General features: G+C 35.4%; 1 long non-coding RNA gene across 2 annotated transcripts in view; it reads right to left on the reverse strand.

Moving 5' to 3' along the window:
- Positions 1-1,674: 1,674 nt before the first annotated feature.
- The window catches only part of LOC141523749 (uncharacterized), a 124,854-nt gene continuing 112,319 nt past the window's right edge, over positions 1,675-14,209 (reverse strand). Inside the window, exons 6-9 of one of the 2 annotated variants that reach the window (XR_012478578.1) lie at positions 8,282-8,388; positions 5,043-5,202; positions 3,543-3,582; positions 1,675-3,142 (exon numbers count right to left, since the gene is read on the reverse strand). This is a non-coding gene — a long non-coding RNA (uncharacterized LOC141523749). Of the gene's footprint in view, positions 3,143-3,542; positions 3,583-5,042; positions 5,203-8,269; positions 8,389-14,209 lie in introns of both variants that reach the window. The other variant, XR_012478577.1, reaches the window with a different exon arrangement.

Here is a 14,209-nt window from a genome sequence, read left to right on the forward strand (position 1 = left end):
TGACAACTAAGAGAAGTATTGATGAGAATGGGAAGAGATGAGGCAAGGAGACCAGTTGGAAGGCTATTGCAGTAGTCAAAATAAAAGGTGGTGAGCTTAATTTAGGACTATGGTTCTATTAATGGAGAAAAGGAGACATTACAGGAGATGCTGTGAAAGTAGAAGTGACAAAATTTGGCAATATATTGGATATATGTAAAGAATAAAAGTTAAAGTTGCAAGCCTGGGTAGTTATAAGAATGGTGGTTCCCTTCATAGTAACAGGGGAGTTGGGAAGGGGAGGGTTTTGGGGAGAAATTAGTAAGTTCTAGTTTGGATGTGTGAATTTTGTGGTTCCCATAGGACATTCAAATGGAAAAGTCCAAAAGGCAATTTGGTGTTGAAAGACTGTAGATCATGGAAAGAGTTAGATCCAGAAATGTAGATCAGGAAATCATGTACACAGAAATGATCACTGAACCCATAGGAGCTGATAATATCACAAAATAAGATAGCAGGGAGAAGACAAGATCTTTACAAGACACACATGGTTAGTGGATGTGAAATGGATGAAGAACCAGCAAAGGAGACTGAGAAGGAGTAGTCAGACAGAACAGGGAGAGGGCAGTGTTGGAAAAAACCTAATGAGAAGAGAATAGCCATAAGAAGAAGGTGACAAGTGCTATAGAGGTCAAGAAGAATGAAGATTGAGAAAATTCCATTTGGTAATTAAGAAATCACTGTTAACTTTGAAGAGAGCAAAAACCAGAGAGGAAGTAGGAGAACCAATTTTCAACTCATTTCTTAAATAATTTAGCTGTAAAAGGGAGAAGTAATATGTCTAGCAAGAGTGTTAACAATGAAGTGAGGGTTTTTTAAGGAAGGGGGAGACATGAGCATGTTTGTAGCCTTCAGGAAAGAAGTCAGTAGACCATGGGGGTAACCTACTAGAGAAGTCAGGAGGAGATAGGATCAAGTATGGTTGGTTTAGAGGTTGGGTTTGGCAAAGAAGCAGACTCCCTCTTCATCTGAAACTAGAGTGAAGGAGAACAAAGTAGAGGAATTACTAAGTGCTTACAAATATCTTACAATATTATTCCCGTCTTACAGTTGAGGAAACTGAAGCAAAGAGGTTAAGTTACTTGCCCAGGGTCACACAGTTAATGTCTGAGGCCAGATTTGAACACAGGATTTCCTGATTCCTGGCCCAACTCTCTGTGAAGTAACTGTTTCTGATCTTTTGCCACCTTCCCTTTAATGTTTAGATCTTATGGGTGGCACGTAGTCTTATCTGCAAATGCAAAGATAGTAAATAGAAAAGTCTTCTAGACATATTATGATCTATACACTTTGGTTTCTTTGGCCTCTTCATTAATGCAACTTTTATATATCCTTCAGGTCCTACCCCTTCTTCCTTGTATCTTGTATATTAAGAGCAATAGTGAATAAGATAGTTATTTTCTTGAGAATAGTTACATTTAAATAGTGGTTTTTCTAAATTTAAAACTGCTTTAGTTCCAAAATATGAATCTTTAATGGTGAAATTTGAAGTACTAAGGGTTACCATTGAGAGTATACCTTAAAGAAAAAGGTCTTTTAAATTTTTCAAATCATGCTGTAAATCTCTTAAATCACAACACGTAAGTAACTGCTCTAAGGCAAGCCCCACTAAATGATAAGGTCAAGTGCTCACTTTATTTATACAAGTATATATATTAGTAAGTATTGGTTATTGTTGTACAAAAACCCATAAGGAAACACTATTTATTTAAAGTTAATTTAAATTCAGGTCAGCATGGCACAATATATGTTTTTAGACATATGTGACAACATTGTAACAAACACAGATGCAATTACTATACTGTAAATACAAACTGGCAAGTTCAGGTTTGGGCCCATTTTTCTACCCTTACACATGCTGTTTAATATTTTTTTTTAATTTTTCACGAGAAAAATGTTTCAAAATGAAAACAAGTAAAGAATTATATTTTTTCAGAATTGTCAAGTTAAGTCAGTCCCTCACATTTAAGATGAACAGATTGAGAAGTCTTTTTTCTTATTCTTAGTTAAATGGTGCTGTTGTAACTCAACTTCCTCTCTACTTTTTCCACTCTATTATTTTTACTTTCTAGGCCCAAAAAACTGGATCTTTCATCATCTCCCCTATTTCCCAAAGCAAAAATTATTTTATTGCCTATATCACTAGGAGCTTGTAAGGCAGCACCTTCCTTTCTCTTCCTTAGGGAAAGAAGAACTTGTATCATGACAGCCCTCCAGCTTCCACAGTAGGCATGTCCTATATTACTAAATTCAAAAATGAGCAGTAATGGTAAAAATCAATCTTAATTACATATGTTACTCTATATGGAGCTTTTTCAGCACAGCTAGTAGGCATAAGAAATGGTCTTTGGCTCCAGCAGTTAGCCACATGGGTTAATCAAGAAATCTACTAAAAAAAAGAGAGATTTGGATCTGACTTCAATGAACAATGTATGTCCTATGTTTGTGTTTCTGTCAATGCCACAATTTAAAATATGATAATAAAGGGCTTTTGATATTGGATGGAATAATCTTAATAAGGGAAGTAAAATATATATTTGCCTGGGATCTTACTAATCTAATCAAGAGACCCTGAAAATGAGAAGGAAGTAAGAAAACTTCCCACATAAAATCATAGGGAATAGCAAGAAAAACATTCATAATTCATGGATCAGAAGAGAAAAAAAGAATGCAGAGCTTCAGATGTCTATGGGAGTATAGGGTATTCAGGGAGGTCTAGCATCTCTGGTCTAAGGGTTTGCCAAGTCCTCTTCAGGGCTGCTCATCTACCATTGGTGTCCATCCATCACTCATGTAACTCTCACCTGGGGTTCCAAGAAGTTATGTATAGCAAGTACAATGTCTATACCCCAGTAAAATTGCCTTGGTAAATGGACTAAACCAGGTTGAGATGATGAAGACTTCCAGACCTCGGTGAAGATTTCCACTTGCAGAATGAGTGGATGAGAACAATTTGTTCCAACAGCAATGAAGGCAGGTGAAGAAGGTGCTGTGGAGCCCTTGGAACTTGCTTGGTCAAAGATCGAAGATGTCATCACCATCCATTGTATCCTAGACCATTAACAATCATCTTGGCTTTTTTTCTTGATGGACTTTGATGACTCTGGAAGAACAATTAAGGCTGACAATTCTGTCTAACTCTGCCTCACTTAAATTCAATTCACTTGGAAATCAAGACATCACCCAATGATTTCAATGTTCCTCTTTGAAATAAAGGAAGAATATACAAATTTAAAAAAGAGAGAGAGATAATAAGGGCGTCTAGGTGGCGCAGTGGATAGAGCACAGGCCCTGGAGTCAGGAAGACCTGAGTCCAAATCCAGCCTCAGATACTTAATAATTACCTAGCTTGGGCAAGTCACTTAATCCTATTGCCTTGCAAAAACCCAAAGAGAGAGAGAGAGAGAGAGAGAGAGAGAGAGAGAGAGAGAGAGAGAGAGAGAGAGAGAGAAGCAGAATGAACTAGAGCTCCTATTAGGTTACAAATTTGAATTTGTACATACCACTTAGAATTGGTGGAATTCTCAAATTAAGGTATATCTTCTGCAAAAAGAATAGAAAAGATAAAAAGAAATGGTAGATAGAATTAAATATCAAAATTTATCCTTGATTAGCAGGAATAAATAAGGAGATATTGCTGCCTTCTATCTAATAATAACCACAACTGACATTTATCTATTTTTTTATAATTTTCACAAACTGTCAGGGTCTTGACAATGTATTATCTCATTTGATTCTTTAATGACTTTGTGAAATATTAAAGGCATTTTTATCTTCATTTGCAAATGAGGAAACTATAGTTAAATGAGATTAAGTAAACTATTCAGGGTCACATAGCTAGGAAGTAAAAAGAGATAAGTTTGATCCAGGTTTCTTCCACCTCAAAGTAATCTCATTACATCATTACTTCCTTGGAGGCAATTTCTGAGGTCAAATTTGAACTCAGGCCCTTCTGACTCCAAGGCCAGTATCACCTAACTGCTCCAGAAGAATAACATCCTAGGGTATGAAAGCACCAGCATATATGATTACTAAGACATTGTTGATAGTTTTTAAAAGATCTTACCTAATAGAAGTGCTGCAAGATTGGAGAAAGGCAAATTGCTCAGTTTTCAAAAGAGAGAGGTAATTAGAAACTACATATTATAGGCCAACTTAACTTTTATTCCTGGATAAATTCTATAACATATTACTAAAAGTATGCCAGTAAAAACCACTGATGGGTTCTGGGAGCATGATGACCTCACTCTCTTCCATTCTTCATCTCAGGATCTTTGTATATATATATAAATGAGATTTAGTCCTTGGAGAGCCTAGCCTCTAAAGAAGGGGGTCCAAGCTCTCTTTATCTCATTGTCTCTGATACTCTGCATACTCTTCCAAAGATTCCAGGAGAGTCACTTAAATTTGACTCATGACTAGTATGTACCCTAAGAGCAAGGGAATAAAAACATACTCGATGTACAATGTAGAACAGATGTAGGACAGTGTTGATTTCCTCTCTAGAAAAGCAATCCTTGAAGAGATGATGAAAAAGGACAAAAACATCACTTGTATAAAAATATTCATAGCAGCCATGTTTGTGTTTGTGGTGGCAAAGAATTGGAAATCAAGTAAATGTTCTTCAATTGGGGAATGGCTTAACAAACTGTGATATACGTATGTCATGAAACATTATTGTTCTATTAGAAACCAGGAGGGAGAGGCAGCTAGGGACGCAGTGGATAGAGCACTGGCCCTGGAGTCAGGAGTACCTGAGTTCAAATCTGGCCTCAGATACTTAATAATTACCTAGCTGTGTGGCCTTGGTCAAGTCACTTAACTCCATTGCCTTGCAAAACCCTAAAAAAAATCCTTACAGCAGCAATAACATAACCACTGATGTATTCTTCAGGGAAATTGAGCAAAAAAAAAAAATGAAGCAATTTGAGAGACTGCTGAGTGGACATTTTACATTTTACCCCAGCTATATGTTGTACAGACAGGTTCTTATAAGTCCATACCTTTTAGCAAGTCAGACCAGGGACTGGCATCATTCTCCTGCCAGTGATCATCTTTTCTGATGTGGAAACCCTCCTTGCTGTCAGTAACCTCTGACCTCTTGATTTCATGAGCTGCCTTCAAAGCTGGAAATGTCCTTCTCAGGATCACTGGTTCAGGATCCTATATGTTCGGGCAAAAATATAAAGCAGAAAACGTGGCCAGGAGCTCAAGGCCCTGGCTCAGCCCACCCAACCAAGCCCCAGCTATAGCTGCCATATCTCCACAGCCACTGGATTGCTAGGGTTAGGAAAGGAGCAACAACTTCCCTTGTCTTTTTAATTGACACAGCATACCATACCAACCAACCACCATGGCTTTTGTCACAAGGCAGGAAAAAGAGAGAGAGAGAGAGAGAGAGAGAGAGAGAGAGGAAGAGAGAAAATGTGTGTGTGTGTGTGTGTGTCTGCGTGTGTGTGTCTGTGTGTGTGTCTAAGAGCCAGTGATCTACCCAGAGTTTTCTATGATGACTTTAGGTTTTACTATATTTATAAATATTTGCTCCCTCCCAATCTAATGAGCTTCACAAAAGTTTTTAAAATTAGCAAAAAAAAAAAAAAAAAATGGGGTGGCTAGGTGGCGCAGTGGATAAAGTACTGGCCCGGGAGTCAGGAGTACCTGGGTTCAAATCGGTCTCAGACACCTAGCTGTGTGGCCTTGGGCAAGCCACTTAACCCCATTTGCCTTGCAAAAACCTAAAAATAAAATAAAATAAATAAAAACAACCTACACACATCTAAGATTATTTGCATTATTCCATACCTTATAGAATATCACTTTTATAAAGTAAATGGTGGAAAGTTCTGTGATATAGTCTTGTGTACCTAAGAGTCATTTATTTTGATGCAATCCTTCAGGGCTGCATTTTGTTCTACAGAACCAACCAGGTACATACTTTTTATTTACAATATTTTTTAATTTTCTGACTTCAAACAACAAATAAAATAAGCATCCCCAACACCAAGATGAAGATTGTGTTTGTAACTGCGAATCTATGCTGTATTCAGATTGCCTTACCTTTTAAGTATATAATAAAGTCAATATTAATGTCAAACCTATTCTGTTCATCTGTGTTCTCTTCTGATCATTTCTGGTTCAAAAGAATATTTCAATGATTATCCTTTCTTCCTTTTAATCTCTCCTTTTTTGGGGGGGCAGATAATACTATTACTAGCTTACCTCTTGACTGAACTACCCTAAGTTGGGGAGGAGAAAAAACAAATAAAATCTTTATAATAAATGTACATTGTTGGAGGCAGCTAGGTGGTACAATGAATGGAGCACTGGCCCTGGAGCCAGGAGGACCTGAATTCAAATCCAACCTCAGACACTTAATAATTGCCTAACCGTGTGGCCTTGGGCAAGTCACCCCCATTTGCCTTAAATAAATTTAAAATTTGTTTTAAAATAATAAATATACATTTATCAAGCAAAACAAATCCATTCATTGACTATGTCCAAATATATTCTGTACCTTGAGACTGTCTCCTCCCTCATCATCATCAGGCTTTCATGAATCAGTTTTCTAAAAAATCTTTCAGTTATTTTTTTCTCCTTGTTATATAAATGGTTCTCCTGGTTCTACTCACTTCTCTTTCCATTATTTCAATATATCTCTTCCAAGATTTCCCTGATGTCTTTTTCATCATTTCTTTCAGCATGATCACATTAATATGCCATAATTTGTTCCATCATTTTCCAGTTAATAAGGACCACTTTTCTTTGCTATAATGAATACAACTGCTATTTTTAAACTTATGTATCTTTTCCCTCATTCTTTGATCTCTCTGTAGTATTACTGGGTCACAGAGTACATTTTACTGACTTTTGTGACATAGTACCAAATTACTTTCCTAAAAAGGTAGAGCAATTTACATTTCTACATTTCTTCAGTAATGTTCCTCTCTTTCCCCACCTTCTCAAAAATTATCATTTTCTTTTTTTTGTGATCTTTGCCTATTTGATAGACAAGAGGTGGAAGCTCAGAGTTATTTTAATTTTCATTTCTTTAAATATTAGTGATTTTTAGGTTATTTTTTATATGATTATTCAGAACTTGAATTTCTTTGAGAACTCCTTGTTCATGTCCTTTGACTATTAGGCAATGACTCCTTACATATATCTATTTATTTATCCATTAATAGATAAATATATAATTTATATATGGATACACATGTATATTTACATATATATATATTTCAATTAGTTTCTTTTAAATCTTATATATCATATCTTCAACCAAGAAATTTGCTAAAAAGATTTTTCCCATCTTAACTATTTCCAATTTCATTTTAACTGTATTGATTTTGTTCTGCAAAAACTTTTCAATTTTATGTAATAAAACCTTATGAATTTTAGGTCTAGATTGATGCTCTCAAATTCCCTCTTTGATAGTGTATTCTTCTTCAGTTCATAACTATAAAAGATATTTCCTTCCCTGTTCCTAAAATTTATTTACAATTTGGCTTTTGATTTCTAAGGTACTACCTGGTTCTTTTTATCAAATAGTTTTAATGATTATTTCTTTCTGGTTTATAGTTAAAGGACTATTAATACAATATCCCCTTTCTTTACAAAGTAATAAACAGAAATCTATCATACCTAACTTTTCTAAAATTCAGTAATAATTGTAATTAATAACAGCAACCTTGTGAGGTAAGCAACATTACTATTCCTATTTTACAAATAAGGAAACTGAGCCTGAAAAAAGTTAAGAAGCCTAGGATCCTATAGTAAGTATCTGAGGCTGGATTTGAACTTAGAATTTTTTTTTGATTCCATGTTTAGCACTCTTTTTCATACTACACCTGTCTTCCTCCTTATTCCAATCCTGAGCTTCTTTCTTATTTATCTTTCTGTAAGATTTGACAAAATCTGAGTGGTACAGTGACAGACTTAAAGATTATAGTTTAATATCTATTGCTCCTTCACAAGTGATAACTTTTAAGAATGTGTATATGTTATCATTCAATGAATATATATTTAATATTGATATTTTCTGTATTACCTAAGAACAAAAATTTTCTCTATCTCTTTTAATCATGTACATTTTTATTATTTCCTTGTCAATAGTATAATTGGTACTACTTGCTTTTTTTAGTTCATTTGAAGCATAAATTCATTCTACTCCAGCCCTTTATTGTAAATCTATATCAACCAATCATGCAACAAGCATTTATTGGTCACTTACAATATGACTTACTACATGTTCAGTCCAGAGATGAGAGCTGTTAGGAGCAGAAAAGAATTATGATGGTTGTTTCACATGTTTGAAGGTCTGTCTTTACAAAGGATTTATTCTGCTTTACCCTAGATGGAAGAAGGAACAATGAGTGGGCATCGCAAAGAGGCAAGAAAAACTTTCATAAAGAGCTATTCAAAAATATAATGGATCGCCTTTGGAGGTAGTAGATTCCCCATCACAGTTTTTTAAGGATGGATAGGAAGGTCATTTCTCAACCATGTTTTATTAGAAATTACTGTTAAGGTATGTATTAGACTAGATGGCTGCTGAAATTCCTTACAATTCTGAAGTTCCATGTGTCTCAAATCTGTGACTATGTAACAGATATATAGGGTATAATAAAATTCTTATTTTTTGAACTTCTACAGGTTTTTAAATCAAATTTGAGATGGGATATTGTGGTTTTTACAACTTCTTGAAAAACTTTTAGTCTTTCTGTGCTTATTTATGCTTTTTTCAGATGCAAGTAAGTAGAGAAATTAATAGAGTCTGGAGTCAGGAACACCTGAGTTCAAATCTTGTTGGGATCCAGGGTCTCTAAGCTGTTTGACACAGTCACAGCAAGAAAATTCAAGGCAGTCACACTGCCTGATGGAACATTTCCTTCTTCAATATATATATAGGGATTCCATGTATACCTATATTTATAGGTCTATTACTGATTGCAAAACTTACTCATCCTAATAGTGGAATGACTATAAAGGAAGGATTTCAGAGAAATTCCTTGAATAAAACAGATTGTTAACTCTGTCCAAATTTAACAGGACTGCCTCTCCCTGAGACATACAAAAGGCTTCAGCATTATGAAATTTTTGGAAGATACAGCACTGGGAGTTCCAGGGAGATGTCAGAATATATACAGGGAAACCAGATACAAGATGGGTCAGATAGAATTCCAGGGAAATTAACAGTTTTTCCCCCCTTATCATACACAGGAATATATGATAAAGATAGTGAGAGAATAGTTAGTATAGGTAACCAATATGTGAACTCTAACAGCCTTAGTTTATTGGGAAAGAATAAAAGAATAAAAAGTCATAGAAACCATAGCGTCTACCAACAAGGGCTGAAAGGAAAATTAGTTATTGAAGGAGTCAACGGACAGGTGGACAAACATAACTACCTTCACTATAGGTTGTCAAGGGAGCATATCGAAAAACATTACATATGTGGTACAAAAACATAGAAGCATTCCATTAAACAAATTATATCAAAGATTATTATAAGGAAAGTTCTGTTTAATCAATAACTTTACTATGCAGCAACAAACTAGGCAACAGGCAGGTTGAGGTCATCACGGTCTGAGCAGGGACAAGAAAATTAACTACATGATTGATAATCACACTTGTAACCACTACATGATCAAACTTGTAACCATATGATCTATATGATTAATGATGAAAATTGTATACTTTTGTAACCAAGGAAATGATTTTAGTTTGCTTGTTTCATATGATTTTGAGACTATAAAAATAAATCTAAGCAGCTGACAGTCAGTCAACCTGCTCCTGCCTTTACCCACTTGTTGACTCAACTCATTTTGCCGACTCTATCCCTCCTGTCAGGTTCCAAGAAACCTGCGGAGGCTGGACCCCCACAAAATCTGGTCTCAGAAATTTATTAGCTATATGACCCCTGGGCAGGTCATGTAAGCCTCATTTCCTCAAATGAAAAATGAACATAAAAATAGCACCAACTTCCCAAAATTGTTGTGAGATTCAAATGAAATAATATTTGTAAATATGATGCTTAAGTTGGAGCCTAATAGCTTCCTTTATAATACTGTCATGTACAAGTATTCACTTACATGTATTTGAAAATGGTTAGGTCATGTGGTTTTAAGAGTAGCAACAAGCATCTTGTCAATATTGGAGAGGTTGTGGGAGGATTGGGATATTAATACATGGGTAGTGGAACTGTGAACTGATCCAACCATTGGAGAGCAATATGGAACTATGTCCAAAGAGCAATAAAACTGATCATACCCTTTGATCTAGAATCCAGAAGAAATCATAAAAAATGGACAAAGTCATCTCATATGCATTCATAGCAGCTCTTTTTATAGTGGCAAAGAATTGGAAATTAAGGGAATGCCCATTAATTGAGGAATGGCTAAACAAGTTATGGTACATGAATACTATGGAATATTATTGTTCTATAAGAAACCATGAATGGTTGGACTTTAGAGAAGCCTGGAATGAATTACAGGAACTGGTGCTGAGCAAAGGGAGCAGAACCAAGAGAACATTGTACACATTAACAATAACCCTGTGAATTGATCAACCTTGATGGATGCAGCTCCTCTCAGCAATTCAGAGAGATAGGACAACCCTAGGAGACCTGCTGTGGACAATGCTATCCACATCCAGAGGAAGCATAGCAAAACAAAACAAAAAAACCCTACAGAATCTGAATGAACACTACATTCACTTTTTAAAAATTTCTCTTCTGTATTTCTTTCCTATCTCGTGGTTTTCATTCTTTTCCCTTAATCCTACTTCCTCTTACCAAAAATGAGTAATCTATAAACATGTTAAACACAAGTTGTATGTACAATATTCACCTGACTGTTCACTGTCAGGAAGGGAAGGTGGAAGGAAATTATGCAACTTAAAAATGCACTTACACATATGGATGTTGAAAAACTTTAATAACATGTAATTGGAAAAATAAAATGTCAATTAAAAAAAAAACAAGCATCTTGGATTCTCTATATGTTGTGATCAAACTTCTCACTGTTTCTGGGTCTTTCTGTGGGGTAGAAATATTAAAGAATTTGCTCTCTCTTAAGGTTTACATGTCAGCTCTGCACATTGTTAGTTTAGCTTCTGTCATAGGACATCAATGAAGATCAGCCCCATAAAATATCTACTGTAATTTAGAAATGGAAATAATAGTCTCATACTCTCTGATAATTTCTAATAATTGTATCGCATTAGGGATAATTTCTATTTTTGTACTCATAACATAAGGAATAGCTATAATTGGTCTAGGTAGGAGATGTTCTTTCTTTATAATAACATCGCCTGCACTTTCACATACATTACCTAATCTGATAATCACATCAAACCAAAGAGGTAGGGGGAGATTGACAAATGTGCGTGCATTCTGTATTGTAAAGGAGGAAAAAAGGCATGTTTGGAAAATGTGAAAGGTTTCTGTCTTTTTGAAAGTAGTGAATATATGTTATATTCCAAAAAGATTTGTCTGACTGCTAGGCTATGCTTTTTCACTCATACTCTCCCTCTTTACAAAACTCCCACATCATTTAAAGTCCTCAACCCTTTTTAATCTGGCTCCCATCCTCATTACTCCATTTAAATTACTCTCTCCAATTACCAGTGATCTCTTAATTGAGAAATCTGATGGGCTTTTCTTAATTGTGATCCTTCTCAACCTATCTACTGCATTTGACACAGTTGACAGCCCTCTCTACTTGGACAGTCTACCCCCACTCTGATTTTCACAACATTGCTCTCTGTCCTCCCCATCTACTTCTCAGAATTCTGCTGGCTCATTATCTATTTCACCTTACCCTGACTGTAGGTGTTCCTCACCTCTTCTCTTCCTCCCTCCTTCTCTTGGTAATCTCATCAGCTCTCCTAAATTTAATTATCTTCTCTATGCCAGTGACTCTCAGATCTACATATTCAGTCTTAGTCTCTTCCCTGAATTTCAATTCTTCAACTCCAGCTGCCTATTGGACATTTCAAGTGTTTTCTCAAAGACCTCTTAAACTCAACATTATTAAACATGAACCCATTAATCTTAAACTCAACACAACCAAACATGAACTCATTATCTTTCCTCTCTCTTCCAAAATCTTCCATTTTGGTCAAAGGCACCACCATCTTTCCAATCTCCCAAGTTCCTATCCTCAACTCCTCACTCTCCTCACCATTAATATCCAGTTGGGTTCACAACTCTTGTTCTCAATTTCTTATTATTCACATAGCTACTACCTTAGTTCAAGGCCCTCATCACCTTTCCCCTAATTTATTGGAACAGTCTCTGTGATTTGTTTATTTGTTTGGGAGACTGGGTTTACCTATTTTACCAGGACTAGAATTGCAAGAGTCATTAACAGGCTAGAGCTGATAGGAAGCTTTAACCTGAGTGGTTTGTCTGACTTAGAATAGTTCTTTCAGTACAGAGAATGAGAACTTTTTTCAATAGTATGGTGCCCCCTTACTCTCCAGGTGTTCATCATATTAGTGTTTGTCTTTGGGCAATTACCCAATCAGCTTTAGCCTTACTGAAGCTCAGAACCCCAAAACTCCACCAGCTCCAGCCTACTCTAGTAGCACAAATTATAAGTATGTACCACCATTCCTTGGCATATAGGTGGCACAGTGTACAGAGTGTGGGGGCCTGAAGCCCAGAAGACCTGACTTCAAATTGAGTATATGTATATATACTCTTTGATCCACCAATAATACCACCAGATCTGTATCTCAAGGAGATCATAAAATAGGGGAAAGGACCTACATATGCAAAAATATTTTTAGTAGCTTGTTTTATGTTGGCAAAAAACTGGGCATTTAGGGGCTGGTTGCCTATCCATTGAGGAACAGCTGAACAAACTGAACAAGCTGTGATATATAAATGAAATGAAATCCTATTGTGCAATAAGAAATAATGAGCAGGCAGGTTTCAGAAAAACCTGGAAAAGTCTATATGATCTGATGCAAATAGAAATGAGCAGAACCAGGAGAACAGTGTACACAATAACAATAACATTGTGTGATGATCAGTTATGAATCTTAGCTCTTCTGAGCAATACGATGATCCAAGAAAAGGAATCATAATGGAAATTACTAACCACATCCCAAGAAGGAACTGATGGGCTCTGAATAAATATCAAAGCATACTATTTTCACTTTCTTTGTGTGTATGTGTGTGATTTTTTTCCTTTTATTCTTTCTTTTTTTACAACTATGAAGAATACGGAAACATTTTACATGACTGTAAATATATAACCTATATAAAATTGTTTACTATTTTAAGAAAAGGGGAAGGGAAAGAAAGGAGGAGAAAAAATTGAAATTCAAAATTTTGTAAAAACATACTAAAAATTATCTTTACATATAATTGGGTAAAAATAAAATGCTATTAAAAAAAGAAAGAAAATAAATGTGAAGTCACAAAGGGTCAGACACAATGGAGAGGACTGAACCATAACCACCTAAACAACAATCTCCTAAATGAGCTCTCTTCCTTAAATCTTTTACCACTCTAGCTCATCCTACACACTGCTGCCAAAATAATGTTCTTTAAGCACAGAGCTGATCATGTACTCAACCAACTCTAATAGCTTCTAATATTTATTTATATTCATATATATCTAATATTTCAGATAAAATATTAACTTTTCCTGTTTAATTTTAAAGCCCTATAAAACCTGATCCCAACCTTTTTTCCCCCTTCTCATGGGACATTACTTCCCCTCCCAAACTCTTGGATCCAGGCAAACAGGCCTTCTCTCAACTCCTCACAAACAACATTCTTATCTCCCCATTCTCAAATCTTTGCTTTGACAATCATCAGCACCTAAAATGCATTTCCTTGTGCTTTCTACCTCAAAAGTACCTCTCTTCCCTTAAGATATAACTCAGGAAGCATTTTCTGCATGAAGCCTTTCCTTAGTCCTCCCAAGTGCTAGTCCCTTTCTAAACTATCTTCAATTTAACTACTTTGTACATGCATTTATTAACTTTATATTTTAATGTATACACACATATTTTAGATTTTATGTATATATGTATATAGATATATAGATATATATTTATGAAACTCATATCCTCATTCAAATGTAAATTCATTCTCAATAAAGATTCTTAAGCTTCTACCTGGCATTGTACCTGGTTTAATAGTAGGAGCTTAATA

The sequence above is a fragment of the Macrotis lagotis genome, chromosome 1 (genome assembly GCF_037893015.1).
Source record: "Macrotis lagotis isolate mMagLag1 chromosome 1, bilby.v1.9.chrom.fasta, whole genome shotgun sequence".
NCBI classification, from domain to species: Eukaryota; Metazoa; Chordata; class Mammalia; order Peramelemorphia; family Peramelidae; genus Macrotis; species Macrotis lagotis.